The sequence below is a fragment of the Camellia sinensis genome, unplaced genomic scaffold (genome assembly GCF_055761805.1).
Source record: "Camellia sinensis isolate YWXY unplaced genomic scaffold, ASM5576180v1 Unanchor1, whole genome shotgun sequence".
NCBI classification, from domain to species: Eukaryota; Viridiplantae; Streptophyta; class Magnoliopsida; order Ericales; family Theaceae; genus Camellia; species Camellia sinensis.
In genome coordinates this window covers 47,687,139-47,706,892 of record NW_028128987.1, presented here as the reverse complement: position 1 = coordinate 47,706,892, position 19,754 = coordinate 47,687,139, and positions in this window count along the sequence as shown.

Here is a 19,754-nt window from a genome sequence, read left to right as displayed (position 1 = left end):
CGTTAACGATCTATTTCGAAATTAAAGAAAAAAGGAAGTTTAATAGAAAAGAAACTTGAATAAAAATGGAAGTTAATTAAAAATAAAAATGGAAGTTGCAGAAAATTAAAAATGGAAATTCATTCCAGAAACCACTATACCTTAACGATCTATTTGGAAATTAAATAGAAAAGGAAGTGGAATGGAAAAGTAAGTTCAATAAAAATAGAAGTTGAATAAAAATAAAAATGAAATTTGCAGAAAATTAAAAATGGAAGTTCATTCAAGAAACCACTATACCTTAACGATCTATTTGGAAATTAAATAAAAAAGGAAGTTGAATAGAAAAGAAGCTTGAATAAAAATGGAAGTTGAAGAAAAATAAAAATGAAAGTTGCAGAAAGTTAAAAATGGAAGTTCAGTCAAAAAACCAGTATACCTTAACGATCTATTTGGAAATTAAATAAAAAAGGAAGTTTAATAGAAAAGTAAATTGAATAAAAATGGAAGTTGAATAAATATAAAAATGAAAGTTGCATAAAATTAAAAATGGAAGTTCAATCCATAAACTATTATACCTTAACGATCTATTTGGAAATTAAATAAAAAAGGAAGTTGATTAGAAAAGAAACTTGATTGAAAAAGAAAGTTAAATAAAAATAAAAATGAAAGTTGCAGAAAGTTAAAAATGGAAGTTCAGTCAAAAAACCTGTATTCCTTAACGATGTATTTGGAAATTAAATAAAAAAGGAAGTTTAATAGAAAAGTAAATTGAATAAAAATGGAAGTTGAATAAAAATAAAAATGAAAGTTGCGTAAAATTAAAAATGAAATTTCATTCCAGAAACAACTATACGTTAACGATCTATTTCTAAATTAAATAAAAAAGGAAGTTGAATAGAAAAGTAACTTGAATAAAAATAAAAGTTGCAGAAAATTAAAAATGGAAATTCATTCAAGAAATCACTATACCTTAACGATCTATTTGGAAAATTAAATAAAAAAGGAAGTTGAATATAAAAGTAAATTGAATAAAAATGGAAGTTGAATAAAAATAAAAAAGAAAGTTGCTTAAAATTAAAAATGGAAGTTTATTCCAGAAACCACTATACGTTAACGAACTATTTCGAAATTAAAGAAAAAAGGAAATTTAATAGGAAAGTAACTTGAATAAAAATGGAAGTTAATTAAAAATAAAAATGGAAGTTGCAGAAAATTAAATATGAAAATTCATTCAAGAAACCGCTATACCTTAACGATCTATTTGGAAAATAAATAAAAAAGAAAGTTGAATAGAAAAGTAACTTCAATAAAAATAGAAGTTGAATAAAAATAAAAATGAAAGTTGCAGAAAGTTAAAAATGGAAGTTCAGTCAAAAAACCAGTATACCTTAACGATCTATTTGGAAATTAAATAAAAAAGGAAGTTTAATAGAAAAGTAAATTGAATAAAAATGGAAGTTGAATAAATATAAAAATGAAAGTTGCATAAAATTAAAAATGGAAGTTCAATCCAGAAACTATTATACCTTAACGATCTATTTGGAAATTAAATAAAAAAGGAAGTTGATTAGAAAAGAAACTTGATTGAAAAAGAAAGTTAAATAAAAATAAAAATGAAAGTTGCAGAAAGTTAAAAATGGAAGTTCAGTCAAAAAACCAGTATTCCTTAACGATGTATTTGGAAATTAAATAAAAAAGGATGTTTAATAGAAAAGTAAATTGAATAAAAATGGAAGTTGAATAAAAATAAAAATGAAAGTTGCGTAAAATTAAAAATGAAATTTCATTCCAGAAACAACTATACGTTAACGATCTATTTCTAAATTAAATAAAAAAGGAAGTTGAATAGAAAAGTAACTTGAATAAAAATAAAAGTTGCAGAAAATTAAAAATGGAAATTCATTCAAGAAATCACTATACCTGAACGATCTATTTGGAAAATTAAATAAAAAAGGAAGTTGAATATAAAAGTAAATTGAATAAAAATGGAAGTTGAATAAAAATAAAAAAGAAAGTTGCTTAAAATTAAAAATGGAAGTTTATTCCAGAAACCACTATACGTTACGAACTATTTCGAAATTAAAGAAAAAAGGAAATTTAATAGGAAAGTAACTTGAATAAAAATGGAAGTTAATTAAAAATAAAAATGGAAGTTGCAGAAAATTAAATATGAAAATTCATTCAAGAAACCGCTATACCTTAACGATCTATTTGGAAAATAAATAAAAAAGAAAGTTGAATAGAAAAGTAACTTCAATAAAAATAGAAGTTGAATAAAAATAAAAATGAAAGTTGCAGAAAGTTAAAAATGGAAGTTCAGTCAAAAAACCAGTATACCTTAACGATCTATTTGGAAATTAAATAAAAAAGGAAGTTTAATAGAAAAGTAAATTGAATAAAAATGGAAGTTGAATAAATATAAAAATGAAAGTTGCATAAAATTAAAAATGGAAGTTCAATCCATAAACTATTATACCTTAACGATCTATTTGGAAATTAAATAAAAAAGGAAGTTGATTAGAAAAGAAACTTGATTGAAAAAGAAAGTTAAATAAAAATAAAAATGAAAGTTGCAGAAAGTTAAAAATGGAAGTTCAGTCAAAAAACCAGTATTCCTTAACGATGTATTTGGAAATTAAATAAAAAAGGAAGTTTAATAGAAAAGTAAATTGAATAAAAATGGAAGTTGAATAAAAATAAAAATGAAAGTTGCGTAAAATTAAAAATGAAATTTCATTCCAGAAACAACTATACGTTAACGATCTATTTCTAAATTAAATAAAAAAGGAAGTTGAATAGAAAAGTAACTTGAATAAAAATAAAAGTTGCAGAAAATTAAAAATGGAAATTCATTCAAGAAATCACTATACCTTATCGATCTATTTGGAAAATTAAATAAAAAAGGAAGTTGAATATAAAAGTAAATTGAATAAAAATGGAAGTTGAATAAAAATAAAAAAGAAAGTTGCTTAAAATTAAAAATGGAAGTTTATTCCAGAAACCACTATACGTTAACGAACTATTTCGAAATTAAAGAAAAAAGGAAATTTAATAGGAAAGTAACTTGAATAAAAATGGAAGTTAATTAAAAATAAAAATGGAAGTTGCAGAAAATTAAATATGAAAATTCATTCAAGAAACCGCTATACCTTAACGATCTATTTGGAAAATAAATAAAAAAGAAAGTTGAATAGAAAAGTAACTTCAATAAAAATAGAAGTTAAATAAAAATAAAAATGGAAGTAGCAGAAAATTAAAAATTGAAGTTCATTCAAGAAACCACTATACCTAAACGATCTATTTGGAAATTAAATAAAAAACGAAGTTGAATAGAAAAGAAACTTGAATAAAAATGGAAGTTAATTCAAAAAACCAGTATAGCTTAACGATCTATTTGGAAATTAAATAAAAAAAGGAAGTTTAATAGAAAAGTAATTTGAATAAAAATGGAAGTTGAATAAAAATAAAAACGAAAGTTGCATAAAATTAAAAATGGAAGTTCATTCCAGAAACAACTATACGTTAACGATCGATTTCGAAATTAAATAAAAAAGGAAGATGAATAGAAAAGTAACATGAATAAAAATGGAAGTTGCAAAAAATTAAAAATGGAAATTCATTCAAGAAATCACTATACCTTAATGATCTATTTGGAAATTAAATAAAAAAGAAAGTTCAATAGTCAAGTAAATTGAATAAAAATGGAAGATGATAAAATAAAAATGAAAGTTGCAGAAAGTTGAAAATGGAAGTTCATTCAAAAAACCAGTATACCTTAACGATCTATGTGGAAATTAAATAAAAAGTAAGTTTAATAGAAAAGTAAATTGAATAAAAATGGAAGTTGAATAAAAATAAAAATGAAAGTTGCATAAAATTAAAAATGGAAGTCTATTCCAGAAACAACTATACGTTAACGATCTATTTCAAAATTAAATAAAAAAGGAAGTAGAATAGAAAAGTAACTTGAATAAAAATGGAAGTTGCAGAAAATAAAAAATGGAAATTCATTCAAGAAATCACTATACCTTAATGATCTATTTGGAAATTAAATAAAACAGGAAGTTGAATAGAAAAGTAAATTCAATAAAAATGGAAGTTGAATAAAAATAAAAATGAAAGTTACAGAAAGTTAAAAGTGGAAGTTCATTCAAAAAATCAGTATACCTTAACGATCTATTTGGAAATTAAATAAAAAATGAAGTTTAATAGAAAAGTAAATTGAATAAAAATGGAAGTTGAATAAAAATAAAAAATTAAAGTTGCATAAAATTAAAAATGGAAGTTCAATCCAGAAACCATTATACCTAAACAATCTATTTGGAAATTAAATAAAAAAGGAAGTTGAGAAGAAAAGAAACTTGAATAAAAAAAGAAGTTAAACAAAAATAAAAATGGAAGTTGCAGAAAATTAAAAATGGAAGTTCATTCAAGAAACCACTATACCTTAACGATCTATTTGGAAATTAAATAAAAAAGGAACGATCTATTTGGAAATTTAAAAAAAAAAAAAGTTGAATAGAAAAGTAATTTCAATAAAAAAAGAAGTTAAATAAAAATAAAAACGGAAGTTGCAAAAAATTAAAAATAGAAGTTCATTCAAGAAACCATTATAACTTAACGATCTATTTGGAAATTAATTAAAAACGAAAATTTAAAAGAAAGTAAATTGAATGAAAATGGTAGTTGAATAAATAAAAAATTAAAGCTGCATAAAATTAAAAATGGAAGTTCATTCCAGAAACCACTATACGTTAACGATCTATTTCGAAATTAAACAAAAAAGGAAGTTGAATAGAAAAGTAACTTGAATAAAAATAGAAGTTGTAGAAAATTAAAAATGGAAATTCATTCAAGAAATCACTATACCTTAATGATCTATTTGGAAATTAAATAAAAAAGGAAGTTCAATAGAAAAGTAAATTGAATAAAAATGAAAGTTGAATAAAAATAAAAATGAAAGTTGCAAAAAGTTAAAAATGGAAGTTTGTTCGAAAAACCAGTATACCTTAACGATCTATTTGGAAATTAAATAAAAAAGGAAGTTTAATAGAAAAGTAAATTGAATAAAAATGGAAGTTGAATAAAAATAAAAATGAAAGTTGCATAAAATTAAAAATGGAAGTTCAATCCAGAAACCACTATGCCTTAACGATCTATTTGGAAATTAAATTAAAAAAGAAGTTGAGTAGAAAAGAAACTAGAATGAAAAAGGAATTAAATAAAAATAAAAATAGATGTCGCAGAAAATTAAAAATGGAATTTCAATCCAGAAACCACTATACCTTAACAATCTATTTGGAAATTATATAAAAAGGAAACTTAAATAGAAAAATAACTTGAATAAAAATGGAAGTCGAACAAAAATTAAAATAAAAGTTGCAGAAAATTAAAAATGGAAGTTCATTCGAGAAACCACTATACCTTAACGATATATTTGGAAATTAAATAAAAAATGAAGTTGAATAGACAAATTACTTGAAAAAAAAGGGAAGTCGAATAAAAAGAAAAATGGAAGTTGCAGAAAATTAAAAATGGAAGTTCATTCAAGAAACCACTATACCTTAACGACTACCTGGAAATTAAATAAAATAGAAGTTTAATAGAAAAGTAACTTCAATAAAAATAGAAGGAGATTAAAAAAAAATGAAAGTTGAATAAAATTAAAAATGGAAGTTCATTCCAGAAAGATTTATACATTAATGATCTATTCGGAAATTAAATAAAAAAGGAACTTGAATAGAAAGGTAACTTCAATAAAAATGGAAGTTAATTAAAAATAAAAATGAAAGTTACAGAAAATTAAAAATGGAAATTCATTCAAGAAACCACCATACCTTAACGATATATTTGGAAATTAAATAAAAAAGGAAGTTTAATAGAAAAGTAAATTGAATAAAAATAGAAGTTGAATAAAAACAAAACTGAAAGTTGCAGAAAATTAAAAATGGAAGTTCATTCAAGAAACCACTATACCTTAACGATATATTTGGAAATTAAATAAAAAATGAAGTTTAATAGAAAAGTAAATTCAATAAAAATGGAAGTTGAATAAAAATAAAAATGAAAGTTGCATAAAATTAAAAATGGAAGTTCAATCCAAAAACTATTATACCATAACGATCTATTTGGAAATTAAATAAAAAAGGAAGTTGAGTAGAAAAGAAACTTGATTGAAAAAGAAAGTTAAATAAAAATAAAAATGAAAGTTGCAGAAAATTAAAAACGGAAGTTCATTCAAGAAACCACTATACCTTAACAATCTATTTGGAAATTAAATAAAAAAGGAAGTTTAATAGAAAAATAACTTGAATAAAAATGGAAGTCGAATAAAAATAAAAATGGAAGTTTCAGAAAATTAAAAATGGAAGTTCATTCAAGAAACCACTATACCTTAACGATCTATTCGGAAATTAAATAAAAAAGGAAGTTGAATAGAAAAATAACTTGAATAAAAATGGAAGTTGAATAAAAATAAAAATGGAAGTTCAATAAAATTAAAAATGGAAGTTCATTAAAGAAACCACTATACCATAACGATCTAGTTGGAAATTAAATAAAAAAGGAAGTTTAATAGAAAAGTAAATTAAATAAAAATGGAAGTTGAATAAAAATAAAGGCGAAAGTTGCATAAAATTAAAAATGGAAGTTCAATCCAGAAACCAGTATACCTTAACGATCGAATTGGAAATTAAATAAAAAAGGAAGTTGTTTAGAAAAGAAACTTGAATAAAAAAAGAAGTTGAATAGAAATAAAAATTGAAGTTGCAGAAAATTAAAATTGGATGTTCATTTAGGAAACCACTATACCTTAATGATCTATTTGGAAATTAAATAAGAAAAGGAAGTTGAATAGAAAAATAACTTCAATAAAAATGGAAGTCGAATAAAAATAAAAATGGAAGTTGTAGAAAATTAAAAATTGAAGTTCATTCAAGAAACCACTATCCCTGAACGATCTAGTAGGAAATTAAATAAAAAAGGAAGTTTAATAGAAAAGTAAGTTGAATAAAAATGGAAGTTGGATAAAAATAAAAATGGAAGTTGAATAAAAATAAAAATCAAAGTTGCATAAAATTAAATGTGGAAGTTCAATCCAAAAACCACTATACCTTGACGATCTATTCGGAAATTAAATAAAAAAGGAAGTTGAGTAGAAAAGAAACTTGAATAAAAAAGGAAGTCGAATAAAAATAAAAATGGAAGTTGCAGAAAATTAAAAATGGAAGTTCATTCAAGAAACCACTATACCTTAACGATTTACTTGGAAATTAAATAAAATAGAAGTTTAATAGAAAAGTAACTTCAATAAAAATAGAAGTAGATTAAAAAAAAAAATGAAAGTTGCATAAAATTAAAAATGGAAGTTCATTCCAGAAACCATTATACATTAATGATCTATTCGGAAATTAAATAAAAAAGGAACTTGAATAGAAAGGTAACTTCAATAAAAATGGAAGTTAATTAAAAATAAAAATGAAAGTTACAGAAAATTAAAAATGGAAATTCATTCAAGAAACCACTATACCTTAACGATATATTTGGAAATTAAATAAAAAAGGAAGTTTAATAGAAAAGTAAATTGAATAAAAATAGAAGTTGAATAAAAACAAAAATGAAAGTTGCAGAATATTAAAAATGGAAGTTCATTCAAGAAACCACTATACCTTAACGATATATTTGGAAATTAAATAAAAAAGGAAGTTTAATAGAAAAGTAAATTCAATAAAAATGGAAGTTGAATAAAAATAAAAATGAAAGTTGCATAAAATTAAAAATGGAAGTTCAATCCAGAAACTATTATACCTTAACGATCTATTTGGAAATTAAATAAAAAAGGAAGTTGAGTAGAAAAGAAACTTGATTGAAAAAGAAAGTTAAATAAAAATAAAAATGAAAGTTGCAGAAAATTAAAAATGGAAGTTCATTCAAGAAACCACTATACCTTAACGATCTATTTGGAAATTAAATAAAAAAGGAAGTTGAATAGAAAAATAACTTGAATAAAAATGGAAGTCGAATAAAAATAAAAATGGAAGTTTCAGAAAATTAAAAATGGAAGTTCATTCAAGAAACCACTATACCTTAACGATCTATTCGGAAATTAAATAAAAAAGGAAGTTGAATAGAAAAATAACTTGAATAAAAATGGAAGTTGAATAAAAATAAAAATGGAAGTTCAATAAAATTAAAAATGGAAGTTCATTAAAGAAACCACTATACCTTAACGATCTATTTGGAAATTAAATAAAAATGGAGGTTTAATAGAAAAGTAAATTGAATAAAAATGGATGTTGAATAAAAATAAAAATGAAAGTTGCATAAAATTAAAAATGGAAGTTCAATCCAGAAACTATTATACCTTAACGATCTATTTGGAAATTAAATAAAAAAAGAAGTTGAGTAGAAAAGAAACTTGATTGAAAAAGAAAGTTAAATAAAAATAAAAATGAAAGTTGCAGAAAATTAAAAACGGAAGTTCATTCAAGAAACCACTATACATTAACGATCTATTTGGAAATTAAATAAAAAAGGAAGTTTAATAGAAAAATAACTTGAATAAAAATGGAAGTCGAATAAAAATAAAAATGGAAGTTTCAGAAAATTAAAAATGGAAGTTCATTCAAGAAACCACTATACCTTAACGATCTATTCGGAAATTAAATAAAAAAGGAAGTTGAATAGAAAAATAACTAGAATAAAAATGGAAGTTGAATAAAAATAAAAATAGAAGTTCAATAAAATTAAAAATGGAAGTTCATTAAAGAAACCACTATACCATAACGATCTATTTGGAAATTAAATAAAAAAGGAAGTTTAATAGAAAAGTAAATTAAATAAAAATGGAAGTTGAATAAAAATAAAGGCGAAAGTTGCATAAAATTAAAAATGGAAGTTCAATCCAGAAACCAGTATACCTTAACGATCTAATTGGAAATTAAATAAAAAAGGAAGTTGTTTAGAAAAGAAACTTGAATAAAAAAAGAAGTTGAATAGAAATAAAAATTGAAGTTGCAGAAAATTAAAATTGGATGTTCATTTAGGAAACCACTATACCTTAATGATCTATTTGGAAATTAAATAAGAAAAGGAAGTTGAATAGAAAAATAACTTCAATAAAAATGGAAGTCGAATAAAAATAAAAGTGGAAGTTGTAGGAAATTAAAAATTGAAGTTCATTCAAGAAACCACTATCCCTGAACGATCTATTAGGAAATTAAATAAAAAAGGAAGTTTAATAGAAAAGTAAGTTGAATAAAAATGGAAGTTGGATAAAAATAAAAATGGAAGTTGAATAAAAATAAAAATCAAAGTTGCATAAAATTAAAAATGGAAGTTCAATCCAAAAACCACTATACCTTGACGATCTATTTGGAAATTAAATGAAAAAGGAAGTTGAGTAGAAAAGAAACTTGAATAAAAAAGGAGGTTAAATAAAAATAAAAATGGAAGTTGCAGGAAATTAAAAATGGAAGCTCATTCAAGAAATCTCTATACCTTAACGATCTATTTGGAAATTAAATTAAAAAGGAAGTTGAATAGGAAAATAACTTAAATAAAAATGGAAGTAGAATAAAAATAAAAATGGAAGTTCATTCAAAAAACCACAATACCTTAACAATCTATTCGTAAATTAAATAAAAAAGGAAGTTGAATAGAAAAATAAATTGAATAAAAATGGAAGTTGAATAAAAATAAAAATGGAAGTTCATTAAAAAACCACTATACCTTAACGATCTATTTGGAAATTAAATAAAAAAGGAAGTTCAATAGAAAAGTAAATTGAATAAAAATGGAAGTTGAATAAAAATAAAAGCGAAAGTTGCATAAAATTAAAAATGGAAGTTCAATCCAGAAACCAGTATACCTTAACGATCTATTTGGAAATTAAATAAAAAAGGAAGTTGAATAGAAAAGAAACTTGAATAAAAAAAGATGTTGAATAGAAATAAAAATTGAAGTTGCAAAATATTAAAATTTGAAGTTCATTCAAAAAACTACTATACCTTAACGATCTATTTGGAAATTAAATAAAAAAAGGAAGTTGGATAGAAAAATAACTTGAATAAAAATGGAAGTCGAATAAAAATAAAAATGGAAGTTGCAGAAAATTAAAAATGGAAGTTCATTCAGGAAACCAGTATACCTTAACGATGTATTTGGAAATTAAATAAAAAGGGAAGTTTAATAGAAAAGTAAATTGAATAAAAATGGAAGTTGAATAAAAATAAAAATGGAAGTTGAATAAAAATAAAAATGAAAGTTGCATAAAATTAAAAATGGAAGTTCAATCCAGAAACTACTATACCTTAACGATCTATTGGGAAATTAAATAAAAAAGGAAGTCAAGTGGAAAAGAAACTTGCTTGGAAAAGAAAGTTAAATAAAAATAAAAATGGTAGTTGCAGAAAATTAAAAATGGAAGTTCATTCAAGAAACCACTATACCTGAACGATCTATTCGGAAATTAAATAAAAAACGAAGTTGAATAGAAAAATAACTTGAATAAAAATGGAATTCGAATAAAAATAAAATTGGAAGTTGCATAAAATTAAAAATAGAAGTTCATTCAAGAAACCACTATACCTGAACGATCTACTTGGAAATTAAAAAAAAAAAAGAAGTTTAATAGAAAAGTAAATTGAATAAAAATGGAATTTGAATAAATATAAAAATGAAAGTTGCATAAAATTAAAAATGGAAGTTCAATCCAGAAACCACTATACCTTAACGATCTATTTGGAAATTATATAAAAAAGGAAGTTGAATAGAAAAATAACTTGAATAAAAATGGAAGTCAAATAAAAATAAAAATGAAAGTTACAGAAAATTAAAAATGGAAGTTCATTCAAGAAACCACTATACCTTAACGATCTACTTGGAAATTAAATAAAAAAGGAAGCTTAATGGAAAAGTAAATTGAATATAAATGGAAGTTGAATAAAAATAAAAATGAAAGTTGGATAAAATTAAAAATGGAAGTTCAATCCAGAAACCACTACACCTTAACGATCTGTTTGGAAATTAAATAAAAAAGAAAGTTGAATAGAAAAGTAAATGGAATAAAAATGGAAGCCGAATAAAAATAAAAATGGAAGTGGCAGAAAATTAAAAATGGAAGTTCATTCAAGAAACCACTATAGCTTAACGATCTATTTGGAAATTAAATAAAAAAGGAAGTATAATAAAATAGTAAATTGAATAAAAATGAAAGTTGAATAAAAATACAAATAAAAGTTGCATAAAATTAAAAATGGAAGTTCAATCCAGAAACCACTATACCTAAATGATCTACTTGGAAATTAAATAAAAAAGGAAGTTGAATAGAAAAATGACTTGAATAAAAATGGAAGTCAAATAAAAATAAAAATAGAAGTTGCAAAAAATTAAAAATGGAAGTTCATACAAGAAACCACTATACCTTAACGATCTATTTGGAAATTAAATAAAAAAGTAGTTGAATAGAAAAATGACTTGAATAAAAATGGAAGTCGAATAAAAATAAAAATGGAAGTTGCAGAAAATTAAAAATGTAAGTTCATTCAAGAAACCACTATACCTTAACGATCTATTTGGAAATTAAATAAAAAAGGAAGTTTAATAGAAAAGTAAATTGAATAGAAATGGAAGTTGAATAAGAATAAAAATGAAAGTTGCATAAAATTAAAAATGGAAGTTCAATCCAGAAACCACTTTACGTTAACGATCTATTTGGAAATTAAATAAAAAAGGAAGTTTAATAGAAAAGTAAATTGAATAAAAATGAAAGTTGAATAAAAATAAAAATAAAAGTTACAGAAAATTAAAAATGGAAGTTCATTAAAGAAACCACTATACCTTAACGATCTATTTGGAAATTAAATAAAAAATGGAGTTTAATAGAAAAGTAAATTGAATACAAATGGAAGTTGAATAAAAATAAAAATAAAAGTTGCATAAAATTAACAATGGAAGTTCAATCCAGAAACCACTGTACCTTAAAAATCTATTTGGATATTGAATAAAAAAAGAAGTTTAATAGAAAAGTAAATTGAATAAAAATGGAAGTTGAATAAAAATAAAAACGAAAGTTGCACAAAATTAAAAATGGAAGTTCAATCCAGAAACCATTATACGTTAACGATTTATTTGGAAATTAAATAAAAAAGGAAGTTGAGTAGAAAAGAAACTTGAATAAAAAAGGAAGTTAAATAAAAATAAAAATGGAAGTTGCACAAAATTAAAAATAGAAGTTCATTCAAGAAACCACTATACCTTAACGATCTATTTGGAAATTAAATAAAAAAGGAAGTTTAATAGAAAAGTAAATTGAATAAAAATGGAAGTTGAATAAAAATAAAAGTGAAAGTTTCATAAAATTAAAAATGGAAGTTCATCCCAAAAACCGCTATACCTTAACAATCTATTTGGAAATTCAATGAAAAAAAAAGTTGAATAAAAAGGAAACTTGAATAAAAAATGAAGTTGAGAAGAAATAAAAATGGAAGTTGCAGAAAATTAAAATTTGAAGCTCATTCAAAAAACCACTATACCTTAACGATCTATTTGGAAATTAAATAAAAAAGAAAGTTGAATAGAAAAATAACTTGAATAAAAATCGAAGTAGAATAAAAATAAAAATAGAAGTTGCAGAAAATTTAAAATGGAAGTTCATTTAAGAAACCACTATACCATAACGATATATTTGGAAATTAAATAAAAAATGAAGTTTAATAGAAAAGTAAATTGAATAAAAATGGAAGTTGAATCAAAATAAAAGTGAAAGTTGCATGAAATTAAAAATGGAAGTTCAATGCAGAAACCAGTATACCTTAACGATCTATTTGGAAATTAAATAAAAAGGGAAGTTGAATAGAAAAGAAACTTGAATAAAAAAAAAAGTTGAATAGAAATAAACATTGAAGTTGCAGAAAATTAAAAATGGAAGTTCATTCAAGAAACCACTATACCATAACGATCTATTTGGAAATTAAATAAAAAAAAGGAAGTTTAATAGAAAAATAACTTGAATAAAAATGGAAGTCGAATAAAAATAAAAATGGAAGTTGCAGAAAATTAAAAATGGAAGTTTATTCAAGAAAACACTATACCTTAGTGATCTATTCGGAAATTAAATAAAAAAGGAAGTTTAATAGAAAAGTAAATTGAATAAAAATGGAAGTTGAATAAAAATAAAAATGAAAGTTGCATAAAATTAACAATGGAAGTTCAATCCAGAAACCACTATACGTTAACGATCTATTTGGAAATTAAATAAAAAAGGAAGTTGAATAGAAAAGTAAATTTAATAAAAATGGAAGTCGAATAAAAAAAAAATGGAAGTTGCAGAAAATTAAAAATGGAAGATCATTCAAGAAACCACTATACCTTAACGGTCTATACGGAAAATAAATAAAAAAGAAACTTGAATATAAAAGAAACTTGAATATAAAAGGATGTTGAATAAAAATAAAAATGAAAGTTGCAGAAAATTAAAAATAGAAATTCATTGAAGAAACCACTATATCTTAACGATCTATTTGGAAATTAAATAAAAAAGTAAGTTGAATAGAAAAATCACTTGAACAAAAATGGAAGTCAAATAAAAATGAAAATGGAAGTTGCAGAAAATTAAAAATGGAAGTACATTCAAGAAACCACTATACCTTAACGATCTATTTGGAAATTAAATAAAAAGGAAAGTTGAATAGAAAAATAACTTGAATAAAAATTGAAGTCGAATAAAAATAAAAATGGAAGTTGCAGAAAATTAAAATGCAAGTTCATTCAAGAAACCACTATACCTTAACGATCTATTTGGAAATTAAATAAAAAAGGAAGTTTAATAGAAAAGTAAATTGAATAAAACTGGAAGTTGAATAAAAATAAAAATAAAAGTTGCATAAAATTAAAAATGGGAGTTCAATCCAGAAACCACTATACGTTAACGATCTATTTGGAAATTAAATAGAAAACGAAGTTGAATAGAAAAGTAACTTGAATAAAAGTGGAAGTTACTTAAAAATAAAAATGGAAGTTGCAGAAAATAAAAAATGGAAATTCATTCAAGAAACCACTATACCTTAACGATCTATTTGGAAATTAAAAAAAAAAAAAAGGAAGTTGAATAGAAAAGTAAATTGAATAAAAATAAAAATAAAAGTTGGAGAAAATTAAAAATGGAAGTTCATTCAAGAAACCACTATACCATAACGATCTATTTGGAAATTAAATAAGAAAGAAAGTTTAATAGAAAAGTAAATTGAGTAAAAATGGAATTTGAATAAAAGTAAAAGTAAAAGTTTCATAAAATTAAAAATGGAAGTTCAATCCAAAAACCACTATACCTTAACAATCTATTTGTAAATTCAATAAAAAAGAAAGTTGAATAAAAAGGAAACTTGAATAAAAAATGAAGTTGAATAGAAATAAAAATGGAAGTTGCAGAAAATTCAAATTGGAAGTTCATTCAAAAAACCACTATACCTTGACGATCTATTTGAAAATTAAATAAAAAAGAAAGTTGAATAGATAAATAACTTGAATCAAAATCGAAGTCGAATAAAAATAAAAATGGAAGTTGCAGAAAATTAAAAATGGAAGTTCATTCAAGAAACCACTATACCATAACGATCTATTTCGAAATTAAATAAAAAAGGAAGTTTAATAGAAAAGTAAATCGAATAAAAATGGAAGTCGAATAAAAATAAAAATTTAGTTGCATAAAATTAACAATGGAAGTTCAATCCAGAAACCGCTATACCTTAACGATCTATTTCGAAATTAAATAAAAAAGGAAGTTTAATAGAAAAATAAATTGAATAAAAATGGAAGTTGAATAAAAATAAAAGTGAAAGTTCCATAAAATTAAAAATGGAAGTTCAATCCAAAAACCACTATACCTTAACAATCTATTTGGAAATTCAATAAAAAAGAAAGTTGAATAAAAAGGAAACTTGAATAAAAAAAGAAGTTGAATAGAAATAAAAATGGAAGTTGCAGAAAATTAAAATTAGAAGTTCATTCAAAAAACCACTATACCTTAACGATCTATTTGGAAATTAAATAAAAAAGAAAGTTGAATAGAAAAATAACTTGAATAAAAATTGAAGTCGAATAAAAATAAAAATGGAAGTTGCAGAAAATTAAAAATGCAAGTTCATTCAAGAAACCGCTATACCTTAACGATCTATTTGGAAATTAAATAAAAAAAGGAAGTTTAAAAGTAAAGTAAATTGAATAAAAATGGAAGTTGAATAAAAATAAAAATAAAAGTTGCATAAAATTAAAAATAGAAGTTATATCCAGAAACCACTATACGTTAACGATTTATTTGGAAATTAAATAAGAAAGGAAGTTGAATAGAAAAGTAACTTGAATAAAAGTGGAAGTTACTTAAAAATAAAAATGGAAGTTGAAGAAAATTAAAAATGGAAATTCATTCCAGAAACCACTATACCTTAACGATTTATTTGGAAATTAACAAAAAAAAGGAAGTTGAATGGAAAAGTAAATTGAATAAAAATGGAAGTTGAATAAAAATAAAAATAAAAGTTGCAGAAAATTAAAAATGGAAGTTCATTCAAGAAACCCGTATACCTTAACGATCTATTTGGAAATTAAATAAAAAAGGAAGTTTAATAGAAAAGTAAATTGAATAAAAATGGAAGTTGAATAAAAATAAAAGTAAAAGTTTCTTAAAATTAAAAATGAAAGTTCAATCCAAAAACCTGTAACGACCTCAAAATAATAACATTAAACCCATCAAATAAGACATGCATTGATATGTAAAAGTTCCACATTCTTCCATTTCTCTCAGAGTTTCATTACAAAAAGTGTTACATGTTAACAACAAAAGCAAATGCCCTATGGGCTTACAGCTTTCCAAGTTAACACTTGGTTACAACAAAAGAGTACTAACTCGTTTACACATTAAGCCCTTGGCTTGAATTTACATGTAATACATCAAAAGTAAAACGACACAAAAGTGTGTCCGCCTCTAGCCTCCCAAGCTAGGTCCTTGGAGGTGGCATGCTACCTGTACCTGAAAATGATATTCTCATATAGGGTGAGCCACAGCCCAGTAGAAATACACTAAACCAACCATGAACAATGACTAAAAGATTAGCAATTGATAGATGGCCAACACTGATACATTCACATAAATCACATATTTATGTCATACGACTTATGAGTCCAAGTTACTATTCATTTTCCCTTTTTCAACAGATAAGCATGTTAGCTCTATCATTATTCAACAGATATGTATAAAAACTACATCCTACATTCACAGATAAGCATATTAGATGTACCCACATTCCCAACAGATATGTATAACAACAATATCCCACACTCACAGATAAGCATATAAGCTGTATCCACATTTCACAAAGATAAGCATATAAGCTCTATCTTCACTTCTCTAGACAAGCATATGAGCTGTATCTACGGAGTTCATCCCCTATCTTCTCCCAACACTATCCGGTTTAGAGGTACATCCCCTATCTTCCCCTAAACCGCGGAGTACATCCCCCATCTCCTCTTCTACACATAACGTATACAAACACATTGGTTCTATATACAATCACTCAATACATACAGTTAATGTATTCTATCAACCGTCAAATTCCATGACACATTCCATTGATTAGTTTCCGTTTGCCTAATCATCATGCATTGTCTACAACAATCACGACTATCCTCCACCGATAGCCCAAAGCAGTTATTTCTAAACAGAAAATAAATGCACAAATAGATATTCAATCAACATTTCTTTTCCTCATTTCTCCCAATTAATTATCCCAATTAATCAAACAATGTAATTAGGCTAATTCTCATAATTAACATTACAACCCTTAGGTCCCATTTTCATCAATGATTCAACATTTATTCCATTTCTCTATGCCAAACATGCATCTAGGTTTATTATAAATAAAACCCCAACTTTTGTAAAATTACACAAAAGCCCCAAACTTTCACAAAATTACCAAACCAACCCCAACATCTCAAAATACTAAAATTTAAAGACAAAACCCATAGAGAGGAGTAGGGTATCCCTACCTCGAAGTTTGAGCCAAAAAGGAGATGAAGACTCGAAGATCAACGTGCTCCAAATCCAAACTTTTTCAGATTAAATCGAAGCTCTCAACGCCCTCTATCTTTTTAACAAAGGCCTTAGGCTAGATTCACACTCTAGGGAGATCAAATCTTAGAGAGAATGTAAGTTTAGAGAGAGAGGGTCTCGGATCAAGGGTTTGAAAGAAAAAGAAAGTGAAAAAGTAATGTTCAAAAATGCTACTATCCGCTGATATAAAACACGCTCGCTCGAGCGAAGACTTTGTCGCTCGAGCGACCAGACACAGAAAACTCTCGCTCGAGCCAAGAAGTTCTCGCTCGAGCCAAAAACTCAGAAGTGCGCTCGAGCGAAAGAATGCTCGCTCGAGCCAACAACTCAAACCCTCAGGTCTGCAACCAGCACGCTCGAGCGACAGACCTCTCGCTCGAGCGAAGAACAAACCCAGACCGCTCAAGCGGAGGAATCTCACTCGAGCCAAGAAAGGCAACTCTCAGGTCCAGAACCAGACACAATCGCTCGCTCGAGTGAAGCCACTCTGGCTCGATCCATCAGACACGAACTCAACTCTCGCTCGAGCAACCAACTCCTCGCTCGAGCGAAGGTCCAAAAATCTGGGCAGCAGCACTAGGCTCCCAAACACAACCAACCTGTAACAAATCTGCCCAACACATCCTATAACTCAATATACAAAGTAAAAAGGATGCAAACAAGATAATAAACAACTACCAACATCCACGGACACATGTCCGGATCACTGTACAACAAGGGTAAACCCGGGATCGCTATAAAACCACTATACCTTAACAATCTATTTGGAAATTCAATAAAAAAGAAAGTTGAATAAAAAGGAAACTTGAATAAAAAATGAAGTTGAATAGAAATAAAAATGGAAGTTGCAGAAAATTAAAATTGGAAGTTCATTCAAGAAACCACCGTACCTTAACGATCTATTTGGAAATTAAATAAAAAAGAAGTAGAATAGAAAAGCAAATTGAATAAAAATGGAAGTTGAATAAAAATAAAAATAAAAGTTGCAGAAAATTAAAAATGGAAGTTCATTCAAAAAACCACTATACCTTAACGATCTATTTGGAAATTAAATAAAAAAGGAAGTTTAATAGAAAAGTAAATTGAATAAAAATGGAAGTTGAATAAAAATAAAAGTGAAAGTTTCATAAAATTAAAAATGGAAGTTCAATCTAAAAACCACTATACCTTAACAATCTATTTGGAAATTTAATAAAAAAGAAAGTTGAATAAAAAGGAAACTTGAATAAAAAAAGAAGTTGACTCAAAATTAAAATTAAAATTAAAATTAGAAGTTCACTCAAAAAACCACTATACCTTAAAGATCTATTTGGAAATTAAGTAAAAAAGAAAGTTGAATAGAAAAATAACTTCAATAAAAATCGAAGTGGAATAAAAATAAAAATGGAAGTTGCAGAAAATTAAAAATGCAAATTCATTCAAGAAACCACTATACCATAACGATCTATTTGGAGATTAAATAAAAAAGGAAGTTTAATATAAAAGTAAATTGAATAAAAATGGAAGTTGAATAAAAATTAAAATAAATGTTGCATAAAATTTAAAATGGAAGTTCAATCCAGAAACCACTATACGTTAACGATCTATTTGGAAATTAAATAAAAAAGGAAGTTGAATAGAAAAGTAATTTTAATAAAAGTGGAAGTTACAGAAAATTAACTTGAATAAAAATGGAAGTTGCAGAAAATTAAAAATGAAAATTCATTCAAGAAACCACTATACCTTAACAATCTATTTGGAAATTAAAAAAAAAAAAGGAAGTTGACTAGAAAAGTAAATTGAATAAAAATGGATGTTGAATAAAAATAAAAATAAACGTTGCAGAAAATTAAAAATGGAAGTTAATTCAAGAAACCACTATACCTTAATGATCTATTTGGAAATTAAATAAAAAATGAAGTTTAATAGAAAAGTAAATTGAATAAAAATGGAAGTTAAATAAAAATAAAAATGAAAGTTGCATAAAATTAACAATGGAAGTTCAATCCAGAAACCACTATACCTTAACGACCTATTTGGAAATTAAATAAAAAAGGAAGTTAAATAGAAAAGTAAATTGAATAAAAATGGAAGTCGAATAAAAATAAAAATGGAAGTTTCAAAAAATTAAAAATGAAAGTTCATTCAAGAAACCACTATACCTTAACGATCTATTAGGAAAATAAATAAAAAAGAAAGTTGAATATAAAAGAAACTTGAATATAAAAGGATGTTGAATAAAAATAAAAATGGAAGTTGTAAAAAATTAAAAATGGAAGTTCAATCCAGAAACCACTATACCTTAACGATCTATTTAGAAATTAAATAAAAAAGGAAGTTTAATAGAAAAGTAAATTGAATAAAAATGGAAGTTGAATAAAAAGAAAAGTGAAAGTTCCATAGAATTAAAAATGGAAGTTCAATCCAAAAACCACTATACCTTAACAATCTATTTGGAAATTCAATAAAAAAAAAAAGTTGAACAAAAAGGAAACTTGAATAAAAAAAGAAGTTGAATAGAAATAAAAATAGAAGTTGCAGAAAATTAAAATTGGAAGTTCATTCAAAAAACCACTATACCTTAACGATCTATTTGGAAATTAAATAAAAAAGAAAGTTGAATAGAAAAATTACTTGAATAAAAATTGAAGTCGAATAAAAATAAAAATAGAAGTTGCAGAAAATTAAA